Raw genomic sequence first — 25,222 nt, 5'->3', positions numbered from 1 at the left:
TTAGACTCAATGACTCAAGTTTACCCAATTCCCTTGGCCTAAGCCAAGAGTAAAAAGAACTACTCCATAATCAAGGCAAACAATTCATCAAACACTTGGTAAGCATTAACAAGAGACATGTTCAAATTGCAAATGGATTGAAATTAACAAAAACCCACTAACAAATATCAACTTACAATCACTCAAACAACACAATTAAGCATAGAAATCATCAATGTAACATCAACAAATCAAGATTCACAATGTTCATGCAATGGGTATAAAGTGATAATTGACAAGAATCCATAAACTAACACAAGATCTAAGCAAAAGTATACAAAGAAATTCAAATTAAACCATCAAAACTAGTAATTAACAAACTCCAATTCAGATTCAACAAGGGAAGATCAAATTAAAGCTAGATCTAGATAAGAACAAGGGTTTCTCTCTCTAGAAGAACAAAGAACCCAAAAAACTAGAAAAATGTGTCTTAGTGTAAAAATGATTGATCCCCCCTTCTCTCTAGCATCCTTGGGTCTTTTTCCATGTAGAAACAACTTGAAATTGGGCCTCATGAGCCTCAGAAATTGTCAGGCATGATTTCCTTTAATGAGGTCACGTGCAGCTTCCTGCTCGTGCACGCCATGCGTGCGCGCACGCCGATTGCTTTTGCGATCCACGTGTGCGCGCCAAATGTGCGTGAGCGTCAGTTGGAATTCTCTGGCCTGCGCGGATGCGTCCATCCTTGCGCGCCGCTTCTAGCTATCCTCATCCACGCGTACGCGTGATGTGCGCGTGCACGTCGATGCTGCAGTTCCCAAAATCCAAATCTTCATGTTCCTTCCTCTTGTGCATGCTTTCCTTCTCTCTTCTAGGCCATTCTTACCCTATTAATTCTGAAATCATTCACAAATACGTCACGGCATCAAATGGCAATAAAGAGGATTAGAATATAGCAATTCTAAGGCAAAATAAGCATGTTTTCTATTATGGAGCAATATTAGGAAATGAACACAAAACCATGCATTTCTTGTGAATAAGTGCGAGAAATATAGACAAAAGCCCCTAAATTAAGCACAAGATAAACCACAAAATCGGGGTTTATCAAATTACAACCAAACTCATAGCCAAAGGAAGACAATAGTGGAAAAGGGAAGACAATAACAAAAGCTAATAAGAAACAAAGAAAACAAGTCCTAAAACTAACAAGCAAGCAAACAAACCAAAATTCAAGCTATTCACAATATATCTGGTGCACGAAATTGTGATCACACTTTTTACAACTCCGCACAACTAACCAGCAAGTGCACTGGGTCGTCCAAGTAATACTTTACGTGAGTAAGGTTCGATCTCACGGAGATTGATGGCTTGAAGCAAGCTATGGTCATCTTGTAAATCTCAGTCAGGCAGATTCAAATGGTTATGAGGATTTGAAATTAAAAGATAAATAAAATGGAAAATAACATAGAGATACTTATGTAATTCATTGGTGAAAATTTCAGATAAGCGTTTGGAGATGCTTTGTTGCTTCTGAACCTCTGCTTTCATATTATCTTCATCCAATCATGCGTCTTCCCTTCCATGGCAATCTGTATGATCCTCTCAGTGAAAATGGTCTGACTACCATTTCTGTACGGCTAATCAACTGTCGGATTTCTCATCTCGGTTAAAAAACACTAAGCACAGCTACCGCAGGGCTAATCATCTGTCGGTTCTCACTTGTGTTGGAATAGGATCCCTTGATCCTTTTGCACACTGTCACTGCGCCCAACAGTCGTGAGTTTGAAGCTCGTCATAGTCATCCCTTCCGAGATCCTACTCGGAATACCACAGACAAAGTTTAGACTTTCCGGATCTCAGGAATGCTGTCTATTGGTTCTACCCTATACCATAAAGGTTCTAATCATGAATTCGGATGCTATGTTGTCAGGAGAGGTGATGCGAATCCGTGATAAGAGACCCAAGAGAATATACTCCGACTGTCATCCAATGACTACGTTGAACATCATGTAGACCGCTTTGTGGTTGTCAGGCACGCAGATCTTGGTTAAGTGAGTAACGAAGATTGTGGGTGATTGTCATGGGTCACCCCCTTCATTCTGACTTAACTGAATTAAGTACGAGAGTATATATTGGAGAATAAGTAGGCATGAATTGAAAGAAAAATAATAGTACTTGCATTAATTCATGAGGAACAGCAGAGCTCCTCACCTTAATCTATGAGGTATAGAAACTCTACCGTAGAAAATACATAAGAGAAGAAGGTCTAGGCTTTGCCGAATGGCCAGCCTCCCAAAAGTGATCCAAAGATTAAAAGATATTTCCAAAGATCATAAATACAATAGTCAAAAGTGCTATTTATACTAAACTAGTTACTAAGGTTTACAGAAAATGAGTAGATAGTGTAGAAATTTGCTTCTGGGGCCCACTTGGTGTGTGTTTGGGCTGAGCTTTGAAGCTTTCACGTGCATAGGCCATCCTTGGAGTTAAACGCCAGCTTGGATGCCAGTTTGGGCGTTTAACTCTAGTTCTGGTGCCAGTTCTAGTGTTTTACGCCAGAAAAGGGTCCCTGGTGGGCGTTTGGACGCCAGTTTGGGCCATTAAATCCTGGGAAAAGTATAAACTATTATACATTGCTAGAAAGTCCAAGATGTCTACTTTCCAACGCAATTGAAATCGCGCCAATTGGGTTTCTGTAGCTCTAGAAAATCCTCTTCGAGTGCAGGGAGGTCAGAATCCAACAACATCTGCAGTCCTTTCTCAGCCTCTGAATAATATTTTTGCTTAGGTCCCTCAATTTCAGCCAGAAAATACCTGAAATCACAGAAAACCACACAAACTCATAGTAAAGTCCAGAAATGTGATTTTTGCATAAAAAAGTAATAAAAATATACTAAAACATATAAATTATCCGCTAATCACAACACCAAACTTAAATTGTTGCTTATCCCCAAGCAACTAAAAACAAAATAGGATAAAAAGAAGAGAATATACAATAAATTCCAAAACATCAATGAAGCTTAGTTCCAATTAGATGAGCGGGACTAGTAGCTTTTTGCTTCTGAACAGTTTTGGCATCTCACTTTATCCTTTGAAGTTCAGAATGATTGGCATCCATAGGAACTCAGAATTTAGATAGTGTTATTGATTCTCCTAGTTTAGTATGTTGATTCTTGAACACAGCTACTTAGGAGTCTTGGCCGTGACCCTAAGCATCTTGTTTTCCAGTATTACCACCGGATACATAAATGCTACAGACACATAACTGGGTGAACCTTTTCAGATTGTGACTCAGCTTTGTTAGAGTCCCCAGTTAGAGGTGCCCAGAGTTCTTAAGCACACTCGTTTTGCTTTGGATCACGACTTTAACCACTCAGTCTCAAGCTTTTCACTTGGACCTTCATGACACAAGCACATGGTTAGGGACAGCTTGATTTAGCCACTTAGGCCAGGATTTTATTCCTTTGGGCCCTCCTATCCATTGATGTTCAAAGCCTTGGATCCTCTTTACCCTTGCCTTTTAGTTTAAAGGGTTACTGGCTTTTTCTGCTTGCTTTTTCTTTTCTTTTCTTTTCTTTTTTCTTTATTTTTTTCCATTTTCTTCTCTCTATTTTTTTCGCAAGATTTGTGTTCTTCACTGCTTTTTCTTGCTTCAAGAATCAATTTTATGATTTTTTAGGTTATCAATAACATTTCTTTTTTTCATTATTCTTTCAAGAGCCAACAATTTTAACATTCATAAACTTCACTATCAAAAATATGCACTGTTCAAGCATTCATTCAGAAAACAAAAAGTATTGCCACCACATCAAAACAATTAAACTAATTTCAAGATAGAATTCGAAATTCATGTACTTCTTGTTCTTTTGCAAATAGAAACATTTTTATTTTAAGAAAGGTGAAAGGCTCATGGAACACTCATATCTTTAAGACATAGACACTAGACACTAATGATCATGTAATAAAGACACAAACATAGACAAAACATAAAGCATGAAAACCGAAAAACAGAAAAATAAGAACAAGGAAATTAAAGAATGGGTCCACGTTAGTGACGGCAACTAGTTCTTCCTCTTGAAGATCCTATGGAGTGCTTGAGCTCCTCAATGTCTCTTCCTTGCCTTTGTTGTTCCTCCCTCTTGGCTCTTTGGTCTTCTATAATTTCATGGAGGATAATGCAGTGCTCTTGGTGCTCCATCCTTAGGTGCTCCATATTGGAACTCAAATCTCCTAAAGAGGTGTTGAGTTGCTCCCAATAGTTGTGTGGAGGAAAATGCATCCCTTGAGGCATTTCAGGGATTTCTTGATAAGGGATGTGCTCATGTTCTTGTTGAGGTCCATGAGTGGGCTCTCTTGTTTGCTCCATCCTCTTTTTAGTGACGGGATTGTCCTCCTCAATGAGGATGTCTTCCTCTATGACAATTTTGGCTGAATTACATAGATGGCAGATGAGATGAGGAAAGGCTAACCATGCCAAGGTGGAAGGCTTGTCAGCCACCTTGTATAGTTCTAGAGGTATGATCTCATGAACTTTTACTTTCTCTCCAATCATGTTACTCTGGATCATGATAGTCTGATCCACAATTACTTCGGACCGGTTGCTAGTGGGAATGATAGAGCGTTTGATGAACTCTAACCATCGTCTAGCCATGGGTTTTAGGTCAAGCCTTCCATGAGGACTTGGTCCAACCTTTGGTCAAAGTTGACCCTTCTTGTGAAAGGATGAAGATCTCCTTGCATCATTGGCAAATTGAATGCCAACTTCATGGTTTCTGGACTGAAATCCAAGTATTTTACCCGAACCACTGTGAGCCAATTCTTTGGGTTTGGGTTCACACTTTGATCATGGTTCTTAGTGATCCATGCATTAGCATAGAACTCTTGAACCATTAAGATTTTGACTTGTTGGATGGCGTTGGTGAGAGCTTCCCAACCTCTTCTTCAAATCTCTAGTCGGATCTCCGGATATTCGCTCTTTTTGAGCTTGAAGGGGACCTCGGGGATCACTTTTTTCTTGGCCACAACTTCATAGAAATGGTCTTGATGGACCTTTGAGATGAATCTCTCCATCTCCCATGACTCAGAGGTGGAAGCAATTGCCTTTCCTTTCCTCTTTCTAGAGGTTTCTCCGGTCTTAGGTGCCATTAATGGTTATGGAAAAACAAAAAGCAACGCTTTTTTCCACACCAAACTTAAAAGGTTTGCTCGTCCTCGAGTAAAAGAAGAAAGAAAAGAGGAGAAGAAGAAGAAATGGAGGAGATGGAGGTGAGGAGTGGTTTAGCCAAGGGGGGTTGGGAGTGTTTGTGGTGCATGAAAATGAAGGAGTAAGGAGGGGTATTTATAGGGTAAGGGGGAGAGGGAATCCGTGTGATAGGGGTTGGGTTTGGGAGGAAAATGGTATGAATTTGAGTGGGTGGGGGTAGGTGAGTTGTATGACGGGAAATAGTGGATGGATGTGAGTAGTGAAGAGATTATGGGGAAGAGTATTATAGAAAGGTGTGAAGAGAAATGAGAGTGATTTCAGGTAGGTAGGGATCTTGTGGGGCCCACAGATCCTGAGGTGTCAAGGATTTCTCATCCCTGCACCTTTTTGGTGTTTAAACACCCTCTGTGTGGCATTTCTGGCATTAAACGCCAGGCTGATACCCCTTTCTGGCGTTAAACACCAGTCTGGCTCACAGTTCTGATGTTTAACGCCCAGAATGCTACCAAACTAGGTGTTAAACGCCCATTCTGCTACCCTTACTGGCGTTTAACACCAGCCAGACACCAGACATCCTTTTCTGGTGTTAAACACCAGTCTGGCTGCCATTTCTGGTGTTTAACGCCCAGAATACTGCCAGACTGGGCGTTAAATGCCCATTTTGCTATCCTCACTGGCATTTAAACGCCAGTAAGCTCGTCCACGGGGTGTGCTATTTTTTTTATGCTGTTTTTGTTTCCTGCTTTAATGTTGCAGCTATTTTTGTTTCTTCACATGATCATCAACCTAAAGAAGACATATAATAACAATGGAAAATAAAATGAAAAAGTAATTAATATAGATAAATAAAATTGGTTGCCTCCCAATAAGCGCTTCTTTAATGTCAATAGCTTGACAGGAAGCTCTTACAAAGCTTCACAGATGCTTATAGCATGGTTGTGGCCTCTCAACACCAAACTTAGAAGTTGAGTGTGGGGTCTCTGATGCCAGGGCATCTTGGCCAGTTTCACTGACCTTTTCTTTACTGTTTTAGGGTAGTTTCATGCAATTTATTAGTAAATAAGCAAGTTTTGGGTAGATATACATTTACACCTTGATTCAAACAAATATTATGAACTTTACATGATTTCATGAGAATAATGCAGGAATTAAATGATAAAATGGATAATGCATGATCTCATGACTTGGAACAGAGCTTTGATGCACTTTATTTGCTTAATTTCAGGATAAAGGAAGCAAGGAAGAGCCACGTTAGCAGCCACGTTAATCTAATTAACGTGACCACTAACGTGGAATGGGAATAAGCTTGCAGCATTAATGGAAAAGGTGATCGCCAATAATGCCTTCGAAGCCATCATAGCCCACGTTAGTTGCCACATTAATTATATTAACGTGGTAGCTAACGTGGAGGAAAAGGGAGCTCCAACGTTAGTGGTAAAAGTGAATACCACTAACGTTCCAAAAGGGCATACTTACCCATGTTAAGAGTCACGTTAATCCAATTAACATGAACTCTAACATGGGAGGAGAAAGTAATCACCAATGTTAGTGACACTCACCTTTGTCACTAACGTTGGACTAAGCTAATATTTCCTACGTTAGTGGTCACGTTAAGACCACTAACGTGAAGGGTAACATGGAGCAAGGAATGATAGGCCAACGTTAGTGACACTCACCTTTGTCACTAAAGTTGGAAATGGCAATCACCACCACGTTAGTGGTCACGTTAATGCAATTAACGTGAGGCACTAACATGGGAAGAAGGGGGCATTTGAAGCGTTAGTGACAAAGGTAAGTGTCACTAACGCTCTCGAAGCTTGGGCATGCCCACATTAAGGGCCACGTTAGTTACACTAACGTGGATCACTAACGTGGGGAAAAGAAGCAAAGAGCAACGTTATTGGTAAAGGTGAATGCCAATAACGTTTGCGAAAGATTGAGAAGCAACGTTATTGGTAAAGGTGAATGCCAATAACGTCTACGAAGGACTAAGAGGCGATGTTAGTGGTCATGTTAGTGCCACTAACGTTGAACTTAACGTGGATCAATTTGGTTTGGAGCGTTAGTGAAAAAGGTGATCGTCACTAACGTTCTCGAACCCACATTTTCACTTAATGTTAACACCACTAACGTCCTAACTAACGTCCACCCATGCCTGACTCACACTTTTTCTGCAAGCAAAGCTGAGCCCACTGAAGATTGTAACTGCTTCAACTCAAGATCAAAGGCCCATATCCAAGACTTGAAGAGCTGACTAGAAGATCAAGAAGAGTAGTATATATAGGAGTAGTTTTGAACTAAAAGGGAGCTTAGCATTTTGGAGAACTACACTCTGTATATTTACTTTTCCTGCAATTTCTAGTTTACTTTAGAATATACTCTTCTCTATCATCTTCCATTTCCAGAGCTATGAACAACTAAACCCCTTTTCATTGGGTTAGGGAGCTCTGTTGTAATTTGATGGATCAATTATAGTTTTCATTCTTCTTCTTCTTTCTTTTCTCTTGATTTACTAGAAAGCTTTCGATCTTAAATCAATTGGTTAGTTGTCTTGGAAAAGAAACTCTCCATAATTGGATCTCCTCAAAGCCTTGGAAAAGGGATGAGGAGATCATGCTAGAAATGCTTTCTCATGTTGGACCAGATTGGGGTTTGGATGGATATAGTGACATATAATCCTCCCAACACTTTGATTTGGAAATACATGTGGTATAATCAGTGACCATACTTCATCTCTTCCCATGAGCAATAAAATCAAGGAATTAGGCAATTGTTCAAGCTTAGAGAGATTAGGTTGCCAAGAAATTGGGATCCAATCATCTAAGATTGCCAATGAGATCAATGAATGCATTGATTGAGGAAGAGATGAGAACAAACTTGATCCGGAGAATGTAACATCTCCTAAGTCCAATGAATCCCCCATTTCTGATCTTACCCATTCTCTTTACATTCTGCCATTTACTTTTATGTTCATCTCCCCAAATCCCCATTTAAGATTCTGCAATTTACTTTCTGCAATTTACTTACCCGCCATTTAATTTTCTGCAATTATCAACTCAACTTCTGCTTAGCTCAACTAGAACATTCCTCCAATTAAAGTTGCTTGACCAATCAATCCCTGTGGGATTCGACCTCACTTTATTGTGAGTTTTTACTTGACGACAATTCGGTATACTTGCCGAGGGAGATTTATTGAGATACAAGTTTTCGTGCATCAAGTTTATGGCGCCGTTGTCGGGGATTGATTTTGTATCAACAATGATTAAGTTGGAAGATCACTAGATTGAGCATTTTTCTTTTGCTTGTTTATTTTATCTAGTCATTTACCTTCAGTTTCAGTTATTTTCTCCCTTCTCCCCTGTCCCCTCTTTGTTTTTGTTTTCTTTTTTTCTATTGTTATTTACAATTTTATTCACTAATCCACTAACTGTTTGATAAATTGCACCACTCACACTAACAGCTACTCTAACAATAATAATTTCTTCATTTTCTTTCTAGCTGTGTGCTTTGTTATTTGAATGACAGGGAGAAGAAGCGGAGCTTCAACTTCCTTTGATTCTGAACCTGAGAGGACCTTCCTTAGAAAAAGGAGGGAAGCACGAGGGAAAAGAGTTTTTGGTGCTGAGGAAGAGGAGGAGTACTTTGAAACAAACATGGAGGAGAACCTGGAAAACAACCATGAAGGAGAAGCTCACAACCATGCCAAAGAAGGCCCTGAGAATCATGCTGGGCCAGAAAGAAGGGTTCTAGGCTCATACATCAATCCAAACCCAAGAAATTATGGAAGTAGCATCCAAAAGCCAACCATACATGCCAATAATTTTGAATTAAAACCACAGCTCATCACCCTTGTTCAGAACAACTGTTCATTCAGAGGAAGCGCCCAAGAAGACCCCAATCAACATCTAACCACCTTCCTAAGAATATGTGACATTGTGAAGTCTAATGATGTTCATCCTGATGCCTATAGACTGCTTTTGTTCCCCTTTTCACTCAGGAACAAAGCATCTAAATGGTTGGAATCTTTCCCGAAGAAGAGTTTAACAAATTGGGAAGATGTGGTGAACAAATTCTTGGCGAGATTCTATCCTCCTCAAAAAATTAACAGGTTGAGAGCTGAGGTACAAACATTCAGGCAACAAGATGGTGAAACTCTCTATGAGGCATGGGAGAGGTTTAAGGACTTAACAAGAAGGTGCCCACCAGACATGTTCAACGAATGGGTTCAACTGCACATTTTCTATGAAGGTCTTTCTTACGAATCAAAGAAGGCCATAGACCATTCATCAGGGGGGTCTCTAAACAAAAAGAAAACCATTGAAGAAGCCATAGATGTCATTGAGACTGTAGCTGAGAATGACTACTTCTATGCTTCTGAAAGGAGCAACACTCGAGGAGTGATGGAGCTGAACCATATGGATGCACTGCTGGCTCAAAATAAGATAATCACCAAGCATTTAGCTGATCTTACCAAGAAGATGGAAGAGAACCAAGTTACAGTAGTCATCACTTCATCACCAGCTCAAGAAGGAGTGAATACAGGAGAAAAAGGTGACTGGGAACAAGCCAACTATATTGGGAATTCACCTAGGCAGACCCATGATCCATACTCCAAAACTTATAATTCTGGTTGGAGGAACCACCCTAATTTTGGGTGGGAAAATCAACAAGACCAAGGCCAAGACCAGAGACGCCACAACCACAATCTCAACAACAATGTAACTCACTAACATCCCTCACAGAGATCATATCAACACCCACCTAACCACCCTTCTCAACATCCATATCAAAACCAACATGACCACTCTCAACCTCCTAACCTCAACCCACCATCACCAACCGAAGATAGACTCTCCAGAATTGAGACTCTGCTTGAAGGTATATGTAAGGAAGTCCAAGACAACAGAGTGTTCAAGGATGAAGTGCGAGCCAATATCAAAAACCAGGGAGACACCATCAAGAGGCTGGAGTCCCAAGTGGGATATCTATCTCAACAGTTTTCCAAGCCTACTAATAGTTTTCCAAGTGACACAGAGAAGAACCCAAGAGGAGAAACAAAGAAAGTAAGATGGGAAGAATGCAAGATGATCACTATAAGTAATGAGAGGAGTGTGGAAGAAGTAAACACACAAACAGAACACTCTCAAGACAATCCAAAGGAAAAGCATGAAGAGAGAAATCAAGCACCCAATTCCACACACAGGAAGGAGCTAAAAAAAAAGGAGACTCTGAACCCATATGCACCTTTTCCCCAAAGGCTCAAGGCTGGTGTAGCAAGGAGAGTGTATTCAAGGTTCCTCGACATGTTTGCATCTCTTCATGTAAACATACCGTTCATCAAGGCTTTCCAGCAGATGCCCTCATACATCAAGTACATAAAGGAGCTACTGACCAGAAAGAGTTCACTGAAAGGTGGGCAAACAATACTGATGAATAAGGAGTGCAGTGCTCTCATTCAAATAGAGCCACCTACAAAAAGGAAGGACCCAGGGAGTTTTCACATCCCCTGTGCTATAGGAGAAACAATGATTGATAAGGGACTCTGTCACCTGGGAGCAAGCATCAACTTAATGCCTCTATCCCTCACGAAAAAACTTCAAATCAATAAGCAAACACACACGAACGTAATCATCAAATTGGCTGACAAAACTCAAAAACAGGCAATAGGAGTGGTTGAAAATGTGTTAGTGAATATTGGGAACTACTTCCTTCCCACAGACTTTGTTATCTTGGAGATGGAAGAGAATCACATCCATCACATCATCCTGGGGAGACCATTCTTAGCCACAGCCAGGGCACTTATAGATGTGGAGCAAGGAGAGCTAATAATGAGGATACATGATGAACAACACACCTTCAATGTATTTAAACCCTCACAAGAAGTAGATCAAGAAACCAAAGAATCAAGGGAAGAGCACAATAAGGCATTGATGGAAGAAACAAGCACGGAAGCACAAACAATACACCTGAGAATTCCTCTGGTTGACAAGCAATGTGGTCAGAAGGAACAACAGCCATGTGTAACCCAAGAGGAGCTAGACCCACCAGAGTCATATGAGACCAGCAACAAAATCTTTCTGAAAAAAAAAACCACAAGGAGCAAGGCAATATCAAGGGAAACAAGGAAAAAGGCCCCAAGGGGATGGAAGAACAAGAAGATCCCTACAGAGAATTTCTCTCCAGGAGATGAAGTGATCTCTGCTTATTTTTCATCTATTCCACCTCATCTCCTCACCATCCCATCTCAGCTGCCTCAAGTGTACACCATTAGCAAAATTCTTTCCTTGGAACATGTAGAGCTTCTTAATAAAGCCAATGGAGACAGATTCACTGCAAGAGGGGAAGATTTGAAGCATTACCAACCACCCTGACAAAGGACAACTGTCGAGCTAGCGACGCTAAAAAAGTGCTTTGTTGGGAGGCAACCAGCCTGAAGTAGTTTTCTTTTCATTATTGTCTCAATAAAAGATTCAAGTAGAGTTCTCTATATTGTGAGGAGCTAAGTTTGGTGTTGCACACCAAAATATTCCAAGGGTAAATGTGGAACTCTAAGTTTGGTGTTCCACCAAAGACTCCATCTGAAGAGTGCATTGTAACCCTTCAATGATAAAGCATTTGCTCTAACAAACAGAGAAACTACTTGGCAGATGTTTAATCTCTAATGCATAGTTTGCTTTTCTAGTTCATAATTGTTTTCTTAATAAAAGCACATGAGGTTTCTGCATGTATTCAATTTGTTGCATTAGGCAAGGAACTAAGTTTGGTGTTCACACACCAAATTAATTTCAGAAATTCACAAGCATACATGCATGCCAACTATTTTTCAAGTTCTTGGGGAACAAGCAACTTCTAATAGTTTTACAGGAATTCAATCAATCTCATGGAATAATCATACATCATCATCCAAGGAGACAAACAAGGATGCAAAAGCTAAGATGATGATGACAAGGAAGAAATAGGAAGACATCAGGAGGTTGTACTATATTTAACTGTCTCTGAGTTGTAGTACTTTAATTGAAAGTATGATTGAATATTGTTCTCAGGAGACATTCATATTCTGCTTGTTCCTCTTTATTCACATATAAGTGTGCTGGTCTAAGTCCCTGGCTTTCATTTTCATCTTGTTTACATATATGCTTGTCCTTTAAGTCAAATAAAAGAAAATGCTATGAAAAACAAGAGTGGCATTTATCTTGTGAAGTAAGTTCTCAATGTTTGTGGTATGGTAATTGATTAGCTAAGTTGGTTTACCAACAAGGTATATAGGCAACTATATGCTCTAAATCACATGATTGAAACACATCCTTTGAGACTAGGCAACCAACAAGATCCTAATAAGAAAAAGAGAAAGAACAATAAGAGTTTGAAAAGGAAAGAAAGATAATAAGAAATAAGGCTAGACACCAAGGGTTTGAGTCTTGAGGCATGTGTTTGTGGTGCCCCCGTGCAAGGGATATGCTTGGATGAATAAGCTCTCAAGTGTGCCTTATCACTTGGTAACTTAGGTTAACTAACCCGGGATTATCAGCTGAAAGTCTACTATCAAGAGCAACCTTTGCTACAGAGAACTTAGTAACCCAAAGAGGTGCTGGACACCAAGGTCTCAAGAAAGAAAGTAACAAACCATATGCCTGTGGTATGCATGTATGGGGGAAAGAGACTTGAGGGAGTAAGTCCTTAGGGGTGTCTTAACACCTAGCACCTTGAAGCAACTGGTTCGGGAGTATTGGCTGAAAGCTTATCTTAAAGAGTCACCCTCTCACAGAGCACTTAGCCCAAGAATGCAATAAACCCTGGAAAAGAAGGGAGGATCAATAAATAAGAAGTCTCATAGGGTGCAATCAAGTGAGTGTTCAAGGGCATGATAAGGACCTAAAAACCAGTAAAGGAATGAACCTAAGTTGCTATGCATGAAACCCCATAGACCAAGAACTTGACTTCTATAATAATGAGTTGTTTATCTTGTTCTTTCATTCATCTTTCCTATGTTCTTTCATTCATCTTTGCTATGTTTCAGTACTTGCTTAGGGACAAGCAAGCTTTAAGTTTGGTGTTGTGATGCCAGGGCATCTTGGCCAGTTTCACTTACCTTTTCTTTACTGTTTTAGGGTAGTTTCATGCAATTTCTTAGTAAATACGCATGTTTTGGGTAGATATACACTTACACCTTGATTCAAGCAAATATTGTGAACTTTACATGATTTCATGAGAATTATGCAAGAATTGAATGATAAAATGGATAATGCATGATCTCATGACTTGGAACAGAGCTTTGATGCACTTTATTTGCTTGATTTCAGGACAAAGGAAGCAAAGAAGAGCCACGTTAGTAGTCACGTTAATCTAATTAACGTGACCACTAACGTGGAATGGGAAGAAGCTTGCAGCGTTAATGGAAAAGGTGATCACCAATAACGCCTTCGAAGCCATCATAGCCCACGTTAGTTGCCATGTTAATTACATTAACGTGGTAGCTAACGTGGAGGAAAAGGGGGCTCCAATGTTAGTGGTAAAAGTGAATACCACTAATGTTCTAAAAGGGTACACTTAGCCACGTTAAGAGTCACATTAATCCAATTAACGTGAACTCTAACGTGGGAGGAGAAAGCAATCACAAACGTTAGTGACACTTACCTTTGTCACTAACGTTGGACTAAGCCAATATTACCTACGTTAGTGGTCACGTTAAGACCACTAACGTGAAGGGTAACATAGAGCAAGGAATGATAGGCCAACATTAGTGACACTCACCTTTGTCACTAACGTTGGAGATGGCAATCACCACCACGTTAGTGGTCACGTTAATGCAATTAACGTGAGGCACTAACATAGGAAGAAGGGGGCGTTTGAAGCATTAGTGACAAAGGTAAGTGTCACTAACACTCTCAAAGCTCGGGCATGCCCACATTAACGGCCACGTTAGTTACACTAACGTGGATCACTAACGTGGGGAAAAGAAGCAAAGAGTAACGTTATTGGTAAAGGTAAATGCCAATAACGTTTGCGAAAGATTGAGAAGCAACGTTATTGGTAAAGTGAATGCCAATAACGTCTGCGAAGGACTAAGAGGCAATGTTAGTGGTCATGTTAGTGCCACTAACGTTGAAGTTAACGTGGATCAATTTGGTTTGGAGCGTTAGTGAAAAAGGTGATCGCCACTAACGTTCTCGAACCCACATTTTCACTTAACGTTAACACCACTAACGTCCTAACTAATGTCCACCCATGCCTGACTTACACTTTTTCTGCAAGCAAAGTTGAGCCCACTGAAGATTGTAACTGCTTCAACTCAAGATCAAAGGCCCATATCCAAGACTTAAAGAGCTGACTAGAAGATCAAGAAGAGTAGTATATATATGAGTAGTTTTGAACTAGAAGGGAGCTTGGCATTTTGGAGAATGATGCAGCGGAAATTGGTGAATTAAAAATTACTAAAATGTATACGTTGCAAGTATAGTTCTTAACTCACCGGAAATCCACTTATCAATTTAGAAATATGTCACAGAAATTCAAATTTTAAATACTGGGAGTATGAATCCCAGGTCGTCTCCCAACGAGTTGCAGAAAGGTATGCTATTTTATTAATCAGATATTTTCAAAAAGGTTTGAGTTGAATAACAGGAATTTAAATTGATGAATTTGAACAATGTAAATAAAAGCCTTGACTGGGAGTTGATTAGTTGGAATCCCTATTACAGTTGGAATACTCTCAAGATTAATTGATAATTAAAAGTTATTTTGTTTTGTTATCCTTTACTAGGCAAAGGAAAGTCAAACAAGTTGGAATGCTACGTCTGTTCACAAATTGCAACCCACTTAATTAAAAGGGATTGGTGTTAGTGACTAGAAGGCAATCCAACAGTAACCCAATTACAATCCTTCTTTCAAGCCTTCCAACTCAATTGGTTCCTTTCAATCAACTCCCCATCAAGTTAGGGAACTACTCGCTCATTGTGAATGCAAAATTCATAACATATGAGAAGAATTTAAATAAAAACATTGTAAATAGAAATTAAAAATAATCCAATTAAAATAAGAATAATCCTTATATTGAATAAATCCTAATAATATTCCAATGGTAAAATTAACAAAGCAAAGGACATGGAAGAGTAAAGCCAAGTAAAGAAAATGAACTAGAATGACGAAGTCTTGATGAGGTAATGACTCTTCTCAATATCCCAATGCAAAAGCAGTAGAAAAATAATATCCTAAGAGTACCAATTTTGTAGAGAGAAAACCTAGAGGATGAGTAAAACTAGATCTAAAAACTCAAAACTGTGTAGAATGAATGTTGTCCTTCGTTTCTGCATGTTCTCTGGCTCTAGTCTGCTGTTCTGGGCCGAGAACTGGGTCAAAACAGGGCCCAAAATCGCCACCAGCGAAATCTACAAATTATGCAGATCGCGCATGTCACGCGATCGCGTCGTCCACGCGGACGTGTCATTCACGTTTTTTCGTGCCACGCGTTCGCGTCGTTCACGCCTCCCCGTCACTTGTTCTTTTCCTTTTCGCGCGATCGCGTGAGCTATGCGGCCGCGTCACTGCGATTTCTCCTCTTCCGCGCGACGCGTGAGCCATGCGGCCGCGTCACTTCTCGCTGGTTGTCTCCTCAATTTCTTGTGTTCCTTCCATTTTTGCTAGCTTCCCTTCCAATCTCCAACTCATCCATGCCCTATAAAGCCTGAAACACTCAACACACAGATCACGGCATCGAATGGGATAAGGGAGAACTAAAATGCGTAATAAAAAGTCTCTAGGAAGCAGTTTTCAACCATGTAATAATTCCAGGAAGGAAATATAAATGCATGCTAAATTAATGAATAATTAGGTAAGGATCATGATAAAACCACATAATTATACACAATATAAACCATAAAATAGTGGTTTATCAACATCCCCACACTTAAACATTAGCATGTCCATTGAAGAAGATAAGACAAATGAGTCTGAACATGTAGAAATTCATGCAATGTAATACAACCTATATATATACAAATGCAACTATATGATTCTTGCCCACTTGATCAAAAGTAAACAAGCTCTTCAAAACAATTACAAATCAAATTCCATTAATTCTATCACTATACAGTAAAACAGATAAAATTGCAAGAAGATAACTCGTGAAAGCAGGGAACATGAAAATTTAAGTATAGAACCCTCACTGATGATGTATATACACTCTAATCCCTCTAGTGTATAGGGTAATCACTCTATCCTTCTCTAATTATGCTCTCTAACTTTTGTTTTTCTCCTAACTAATCAACAACAGATGGTCACGGTTTTTTACCGTGGTCTATTCTCTCGTGGCCATAGGTCTATGGTCACGGTTTTTTTATCTATGGTCACGGTTTCAATTTTCAACATCTGACACTTTAGGCCACGTTTTTTTACCGTGACCATAGGTTAATCTATGGTCACGGTAAAAAACCGTGACCATAGCCTTGTCTATGGTCACGGTTTTCACCGTGACCATAGCCTCTATGGTCACCCCTCCTTAAAACCGTGACCATAGCCCTATCTATGGTCACGGTTTTCACCGTGGCCATAGCCTCTATGGTCACCCCCACCTAAAACCGTGACCATAGCCCTATCTATGGTCACGGTTTTTCACCGTGGCCATAGACTCTATGGTCACCCTCCTTAAAATTGTGACCATAGCCTATCTATGGTCACGATTTTTCACCGTGGCCATAGCTTCTATGGTCACCCCTCCTTAAAATTGTGACCATAGCCTTATCTATGGTCACGGTTTTTCACCGTGACTATAGCCTTATCTATGGTCACGGTTTTTACCGTGGCTATAGCTTATCTATGGTAACCTATTTTATTTTATGAAATTTTTTTTAAAAGCATAATCACATCCCAAAATGATGATAATCACAAAATAAATCTAAGAATGAGAAATTCAATAAATGTAAATCATGAAAGTTTCATTAAAAACTAGATATCCATTACAATACTAATCAAAATAAGGTGTAATTTATCCATTACATGTAATACCTTATAACGTCTCTTATCAAAATGTAAAGAACACATCAAAATAATATAGTTAGATAACCAAAATCATTATAAGACCCATCCCATCTTATATTTGTATAGAACATATTTTCTTCACATCATGTCCTCCTGCTAGCAAAAGAAATAAAGAAGTTAGAATAGAACAAAAATGTTTTTGATGATGCATGCAGTACAGTTGAGTAATGAATATGGAGCACAAGTTAAATAAGTCAATCAACATGAAAATTTCAACCACTAAATAACAAGGAGCATTTGCTAAGGTTTTGAGCCATTTAGTAATGTTTATATATTTTTAATCTATCTTTGAGTGGAACTTCAACTCCCCTGTTGAAGTAGCTTAAAACTCTAAAAAATTCCAGCACAAAAAAACAACCACAACAAAAATAGAAGCTTAAAAAACAAGGTAATACCGAAATACTATTATTAGCTTCCAACCCATCAAACAAATCAAGTAATCAACACCAGCGAACAAGAATTAATCACCCCTAAATTAATTCAAACCAGCAGCATAACAAGAATTTTCTATACATGATTTTAAAAAATTTTCTATACAGCAGCATAACAAATAATCACCCCTAAATTAATTCAAACCAGCAGCATAACAAAATCACTAATCACAAATCACTTATCACAACTTCAAAATTCAAATCACTATCCATTAAAGTGAAAATGACTGAAAATATATTTTCAAGCTTACAAATAAAAGTAGATCGGAGTCAAAATTATGCCAACAAAATTCAACTAGACACAAATTATTAAAGTTCTTTCATCTCCTTCTATAATGAGCTATTTTTCAAGCAACTTTGAAGGCAGTTAATTATTAACAGCATCGATAAAGTGTCAAAGGAAGCTAATAAGGAAATGCATTATTCATGCACCACTAATAGAGTATAAAATCTTATGCACATGGGGTTTGTTCTCCTCACATATAGATAAAGATCATTATCATATTCACAGAGGCATATGACTTCAGCAAAAGTCAAGCAGGACCATAATTAATTAATAATTAATTAATTAAAATAAAATAAAATAAAATGAAACTATTAATTTAACAAGGTATGTACCTTAATAGGGTAATGGCAAAGTAGTGGTGTAACAACAAAAAATCAATCATGATTCATGCAGTTATACATCAGCAAAGTAAAAATGTCCCTGGCAATTTGATGTAACAACAAAGATATTATTCAGAACATACCTTTTGCCCTGTATAAAACTGCATTGTTAGGACTTGCCTGCTAGTCAAATCCTGCATGCATTAATATCATACTATGTTGGTAAAAGTATTATAGTAAACACTAAGTATTCCACTGAAAGGAAAATAATGAAGACTATCATACCCAGAATACATGAGGAACCCTGATCAATTTGTTGTTTCTCAAGTTTTTGGCTGCTCTCTCAGAATTCCTTGCCTCATGAATAAAATTTGTGTGAAATTAATCCAGCCTTGTATTGTTCATTCAGTAACTAAGAAGGATAACTTACCAGCTGCTAGAAGTAAATGTAAAACATACAAACAAGCCTAAGGCAAGAAGATTAATTTTCTTATCATAAGTGTTTGTATATATACAACACTTTACTCTTTAAACTATTTGCATTTTAGAAGAGCCTCATCTAACACTTTATTGGCATTCATGATTTAAAATGTTTAGTTTGGAAATGAATCCCCTACCTCAATGTGTCGAAATCCACATAAATTAAGCCTGACCCGTTCATCCTAACTGGTAGCAGCAGCAACAGTCTTGAGCCGAACAAATAGCAGCGGCATTAGCCACACTGACAACTTCTCAAGGATAAAACGAGAAATAATACTTCAGAGGTAATGACTACGACTGGGGCAACATCACCTTCCTTCAACTTCTCAAACCAGAGAAAAGAAAATAATGGATGCTTCTTTCATTAGATAAAATAGCATTAGAGAGAGACACAAACCTCGTGGAACACGACAGAAATCAGGAAAGCAATTAATACAGCAGCATCCTGTATGAAATTGTGAATATCAAACATAGAATAATAACTGAATGCAAGGGCACAACCAGTCTACAAGCTACACAGAACACAATTTGAAAAAAAGGATTCACAACGAAAAATTGACTTGCCTGAGCTATAGGATTGTTACAGAGCAATAAGAGTTCAGAAATGGTGGTTCTGGTAGCTAGGGCACAACCAACTCACCACGGGCAAAGTGTGTGTGGCACTAGCAGCCGCAAGTTTAGGGTAATCAAAGAATGGTAGGTGTAAAATTGACAAAGAACCGATACTGGGTTTTGAGGTATGGCAAAAGCATTCCCAACGAACAGGGTCTCATTGTTTCCTCCATGGTTTGATCCCATTCATTCATTCTTTATACCATATGTTAACTTGTCCTGTTTTACTGATTGATTCTTCTCATCGCACGAAAACGGTACGCGCCCTGAATTCCAATTGGTTATCGAGGGAATTCAACAAGCACACGTAGGGGCATAGCTTAAAATAATACTCCAAAATGGCATCATAAATAATAGAAACAATATCAAACTCAAAACCTACGAAATCTATGGCACATGACTCCACTTTTTCTTTCCCATCAAAAGGGCGTGAGAAACGCACTGAAAAGAAGAAAATACCAAAATCCAACACATGTTTCAGTGAACCAAAAAGAAGAAGTGGAGGCTACTAACCTTCGACGGACGGCAACCGGCGAGACAAGGCGATATGCGAGATGAAGGCAAGCGGCAACCGGACGGCGTGCTACTCCAAACCATGAACAGCGAAGCCGACGAAGATGAAGACGACGTGCTGAGTTTTCTAGGTTTTGCAAAACAGGGAAGGGGAAGAAGCGATGGCGCCGCGGAGTTTGGGACGGCGGTGGCGCTGAAGAGCTTGGGACGGTGGCAGCAACAAGGGGCTAGGGTTTTCAAGTTTCGATTTCCATCAGTCACAGTTTTATGAATTGGGGGAAGAAAGAAGAGGGCCGCGGGGGTTTTCAATTTCCTTCAATTTGGTTCTCATGTATTTCAAATAAACAAGAAACGGCGTCGTCTATGCTTTTTCCCTAATTATTAATCCACAAAACTTAATAATCTATTATTTAATGGTTAAATTTTTAGTGTAAAAAATTAATTTTTATATTATTAAGTTTTAAATTATTTTTAATTTAAAATTATTAATAGTATTCAACCTAATTTTTTATTTATAAAATTAGATTTCAAATTTTAATATTTAAAGTAAATCATATAAAATTATTATTAGTTTTTAATTATTAAAATTTTTAAAAAGAAAATATATTTAAAATAATAAAAAATACATAAAAATCTTAATTAATTAAAACTCAAATGATTAAAACTGTGACCATAGATCCCTTTAGGTCACCCTCAAAATTGTGATCATAGACCATTTTAGGTTACCCTTTTGAAAAACCGTGACCATAAACCTCTTTAGGTCACTCTCAAAACCGTGACCATAGACCCTTTTAAGTCACCCTTTCGAAAAATCGTGACCATGGACCCTTTTTGGTCACTATAAAAAACCGTGACCATAGACCCCTTTAGGCCACCCCCAAAAACCGTGACCATAGACCCCTTTAGGCCACCCCCAAAACCGTGACCATAGACCCCTTTAGGTCACCCCCAAAACCATGACGCTAGACCCTTTTAGGTCACCTTTTTTTGAAAAACCGTGACCATAGTCCCTTTTTGGTCACTGTAAAAAACTGTGACCATAGATCCCTTTAGGTCACCCCTAAAACCGTGACCATAGACCCTTTTAGGCCACCCTCCAAAACTGTGACCATAGACCCCTTTAGGCCACCCCCAAAACCGTGACCATAGACCCTTTTAGGCCACCCAAAAAACCGTGACCATAGACCCCATTAGGTCACCCCCCAAAACCGTGACCATAGACCCTTTTGGGTCACCCTTTTTTGAAAAACCGTGACCATAGCCCCTTTTTGGTCACTGTAAAAAACCGTGATCATAGACCCTTTTAGGTCACCTCCAAAACCGTGACCATAGACCCTTTTATGCCACCTCCCAAAACCATGACCATAGACCCCTTTAGGCCACCCCCGAAAATCGTGACCATAGACCCTTTTAGGTCACCCTTTTTTGAAAAATCGTGACCATAGACCCTTTTTGGTCACTGTAAAAATCCGTGACCATAGACCCCTTTAGGTCACCCCTCAAAACCGTGACCATAGACCCTTTTAAGCCACCCTTTTTTAAAAAACCGTGACCATAGGTACTCTATGGTCACCTTTTCCAAAAAAAACCGTGACCATAGCTTTTTTTTTTATCACCCTAAAAAACCGTGACCATAGAGGGTCTATGGTCACGGTTTTTTACCGTGACAAAAAAAACTATGGCCATAGACCCAAAATATTGTAGTGCTATATATTTTATATAACTTTAGAATTCATACCTAGCTACCCAGAATTCCCTTTTACCTTCCATACTCATGTATCAAAAAAAAATTTTTTTATATGTGTGCATTGATCTTTGAATTTTTTAATTTAACATTGGGGTAATTTTGTCCCCTTATTCATTAAACATAGCTTATCAATGCACATAGATTTGTAATTCTTATAGCTTCACATGAGTAGGTACCCAAATTCCCATTATATTATCATGATACATTCCCTTAATAATTTTTGTTCCCACATATTCCCATACTTAACTAGCATACACAATTCTATCTTAAGCTAACCAAAGATTCAATTTGGGATATACAATTGTTTTTCCGCTTAAGGCTAGTAATGTGGTAAAATATAGAACAAATGGAATTTTAAGGCTCAAAGTGGTTAACAAAGGTAATTAAAAAGGGTAGGCTTAATTTGGATAAGTGAGTTTAAACAAATAATGGCCTCAATCACATGCAAGCATATAAACATAATAACTATTGGACATATAGGATGGGACAAAATATAGATTACAATCATAGAGAAGTAAACACACAAGAATAAAAATAATCATGGTTAAATAATGTAGCCATGCATAAAGGCTCAAATTTTCACAGGTTGTGTGTTCTTTAGCTCAAAAATCATGTTCCAAATACAACTTCAAGCAGATTTATCCTAAAAATTAGGATCAGAATTAGTGAAATTTTGTTCTAAACATATATTTTTTTTTAGAGGAAACTTATTGTCTTTTCAATCAAGTAGAACATGCATGCAACTAACCTATTCTAAGAAAAAGAAAATCTAACTAAAATATCCTAATTTATTGGTGCTAGGGAAGAGAATTTACCTCCGGAAGTCAGGTACGGACCGACCTCCCCACACTTAAGGCTTTGCACCGTCCTCGATGCCATCTGTCAGGAATAATGGTGGGCTGGTGGCAGTGTCTCCACAGTCGGGGCTGTCATGGCTCCCTGTGCTGGTGAAGGACGTGGAGTCCGGGGTGGCTGAGTCTCTGCAATCTTCTCGAAGCAGCTCCCTGAGGTGTTTGAATCGGCGTTAGTTGCGGCGCTCATGGAGCTTTGCTTTCTTTTCATGTTGGTCCAACCGCTTCAGTATCTGATGTAGTAGTTGACTGGTAGATGGTGGAGGAGCTGAGCATCCTCTGTGGACTGGCTGGTAGTGGCAAGTTGTGGCCTGAGATATTTCCCGTGAGGAATATATTGATCATCCCGTGGGAGAATGGCTTTGGTGTCCCCAGCTCTGTAGGATACTCCGGCTGCTGAGATGAGATCAGAGACCAATACGGGAAAAGGTAGGTTGCCCGCGATCTGCACATGTTCCATAGCATTCCGGATATGTCGCGGTAAATTGAGAGGCTGGTCTGTGAGGATACACCATAGTAGAACGGCCATGTCTACGGTGAAGGAGGACTCATGAGTACTCAGGAAGACGTAATGGGACATGATCTGTGCCCATACGTGAGCCTCTAAGGTAAGGGCAGAAGCTGAGATTCCCTTAGGATGGGAACGATGGTATCCGAAGATCCATTTGCTGCCAAGGTGAGCAATAACTCTGAGAACAGCATCCCAGTCAAAAGTGTATGCCTGGCGCTTGGTTGCGGCTCTCTAAAAAGCGTCCAATCCTTCTGGAGCAGGTGGGAGATCTAAGGCTTGCTGTATGGCTTCTTCTATAATGGGGACTTGCTTCTGGCGTAAATAGATGGACTGCAGAGTTGGCAGGTGGAAGTTGGAGTAGAACTCAACAACCCAAGAAAGATTAACCTGTCGTGGCTGTGTCAGTAAAAATCCCCAATGTCTATGTGCAATTTGTGGCTCAACAAATTCAGCGATATGAGGCGGAAGGATAAGAAGGTGTTCGTTATTGTAATTTCGAGCTGCCAGAATAGGGAACATCTACTCACAGTAGCGATTTGGGAATCGTGCAGTGTCCTTGGCTGGGAAGGCTCGTTCCTTTTCATCAACCTTGATAATCCTTTTAATTCTCTTTGTTGAGGGCTTAACTGCAGTTGAAGAGGGTTCTGCCACTAATGCTCTCTTCGTTCCTTTCCTTGCTGTGGGTTTAGGGGTAGCGTTCTCTTTGCCTTTCTTGGTGGCCATTCTGAAAAAGGGAAGAGAAAGTAAGTTAGATCCAAAGAAACAAAGCAAGGAAGGAGATGGAGTGGGTAATAAACAGTGCACGGTGAAGATGAATGAAAGAAACACATGGTCTAGACAATATGTGAAAAGATCAAGAAAGGAAATAGGATAGGTGCATAAAAAGGGAAGTAGATGCAAGATGATTATTGGCATGCCGGCAAGGGCATGAGTAGCATAGATCAAGCATCACTTCATAACAAATTAACAATTTGTATTGGCAATTAAATTGGATTAATAAAATAGTAAAGGAATATTTGTGAAAAACATGCATGGAGTAGTAGAATAGGATAATGTAGAAAGGTGCATGATGCCATATAAGCCTTTTCACAAACACATAGCATGCATGGTAAATAAGGCATAGAAAGTATTAAAGTAAACATGCAAGCAATCCTTTTTTGAGAATAAGATATAAGTGCCAAACAAATTACAATAATCCACAAGCAAATAATGAGGAATGATGGCTCAAATAAATATGCTAGCACCATGTAAAAAGGAAATAAGAAGAAAGAAAATAATGATAAAGAAAAGAAAAAGAAAATAAAAGAAAATAACATCTAAAAGAAGATGAATGATAAAAAGGGAGAAAGGGAAGAAGAAAAGAAAATCTTGTTAATGGAGGTGAGAGAAAGAGATAGTGAAGGGTGGGATAGAAGGGAGAAGGGAGAAGTAAGGAGGGAAAAGAAAAATTAGGATTTGGAAGAGAGAAAGATAAGATAATTTGGCAGTTTTGGTGGAGCTGTGCAGTGCAAGCGACACGGCCGCATGGAGCACGCGTTCGCGTGATTGCACTGTAAGGTAGTTGACGCAGTCACGTAAGTCACGTGGTCGCGTGACCCATATTGTGCTTCTGGCGCGAGTACAGCCTCGCGGCGGCACAACTCTCTGTTCAAATTGATAAATTTTCCAAAATTGGGGTGACGCGATCGCGTGGGGCAGGCGATCGCGTGAGTGGGCTTTTAGAGGAATGTGACGCGGTCGCGTGGGGCACGCGGCCGCGTGGGTAGAATTATGCGTTCAGCACCAATCCAACACCACTCCAGCACAATAATTGGTTGTGCACCCTTTTACGTCGAAATCCAAGGCACACGGCCGCGTGGGGCATGCGATCGCGTGGAAGGCCAGGAATCCCATGTTACGCAGACGCGTCAGTGACGCGGTCGCGTGGGATGATCTGTGCCATTGGCATGCCTCCAGCCACGCTCCGGCATGACTCTCTGTACGCTTTTTATTTTCTCACCTATTCTTGCGACGCGGACGCGTCGCTGATGCGGTCGCGTCGCGTAGCTCTTTTTTTTAATATATATAAAATACGAATGCAGATGCATGAAGGTGCTAATAAAGAGAAGAGTTATTGACTAGGAAAAACTAAAGATAGAAAGAAAAGAACGATCATACTATGGTGGGTTGTCTCCCACCTAGCACTTTGCTTTAACATCCGTAAGTTGGACGCTCCAGTAGCTCAATCTTCTGGCCTGTGGGGATCTTCCAAGAGGA

The 25,222-nt window shown here is 39.5% G+C and overlaps 1 long non-coding RNA gene and 1 other non-coding gene across 5 annotated transcripts; both read right to left on the bottom strand.

Moving 5' to 3' along the window:
* Positions 1-9,288: 9,288 nt before the first annotated feature.
* On the bottom strand, positions 9,289-9,392 carry LOC127746461 (small nucleolar RNA R71). The gene has a single exon (XR_008008080.1). It is a non-coding gene; the product is annotated as a small nucleolar RNA R71 (small nucleolar RNA).
* A 7,694-nt stretch (positions 9,393-17,086) lies between these two features.
* Positions 17,087-19,367, bottom strand: LOC107479401 (uncharacterized). Of its 4 annotated transcripts, none has more exons than XR_002372362.2 (4): positions 19,130-19,367; positions 18,538-18,980; positions 18,396-18,446; positions 17,087-17,308 (listed from the first exon to the last, which is right to left on the bottom strand). It is a non-coding gene; the product is annotated as an uncharacterized LOC107479401 (long non-coding RNA). The 4 variants fall into 4 exon arrangements; XR_002372364.2 differs by having other exon boundaries at positions 18,538-18,938; XR_008007231.1 differs by having other exon boundaries at positions 17,087-17,311; positions 18,538-19,367.
* Between the last annotated feature and the right edge of the window lie 5,855 nt (positions 19,368-25,222).

The sequence above is a fragment of the Arachis duranensis genome, chromosome 3 (genome assembly GCF_000817695.3).
Source record: "Arachis duranensis cultivar V14167 chromosome 3, aradu.V14167.gnm2.J7QH, whole genome shotgun sequence".
NCBI lineage: Eukaryota > Viridiplantae > Streptophyta > Magnoliopsida > Fabales > Fabaceae > Arachis > Arachis duranensis.
The sequence above is the reverse complement of the archived record's forward strand: the minus strand, read 5'-3'. Positions and strand labels throughout refer to the sequence as shown.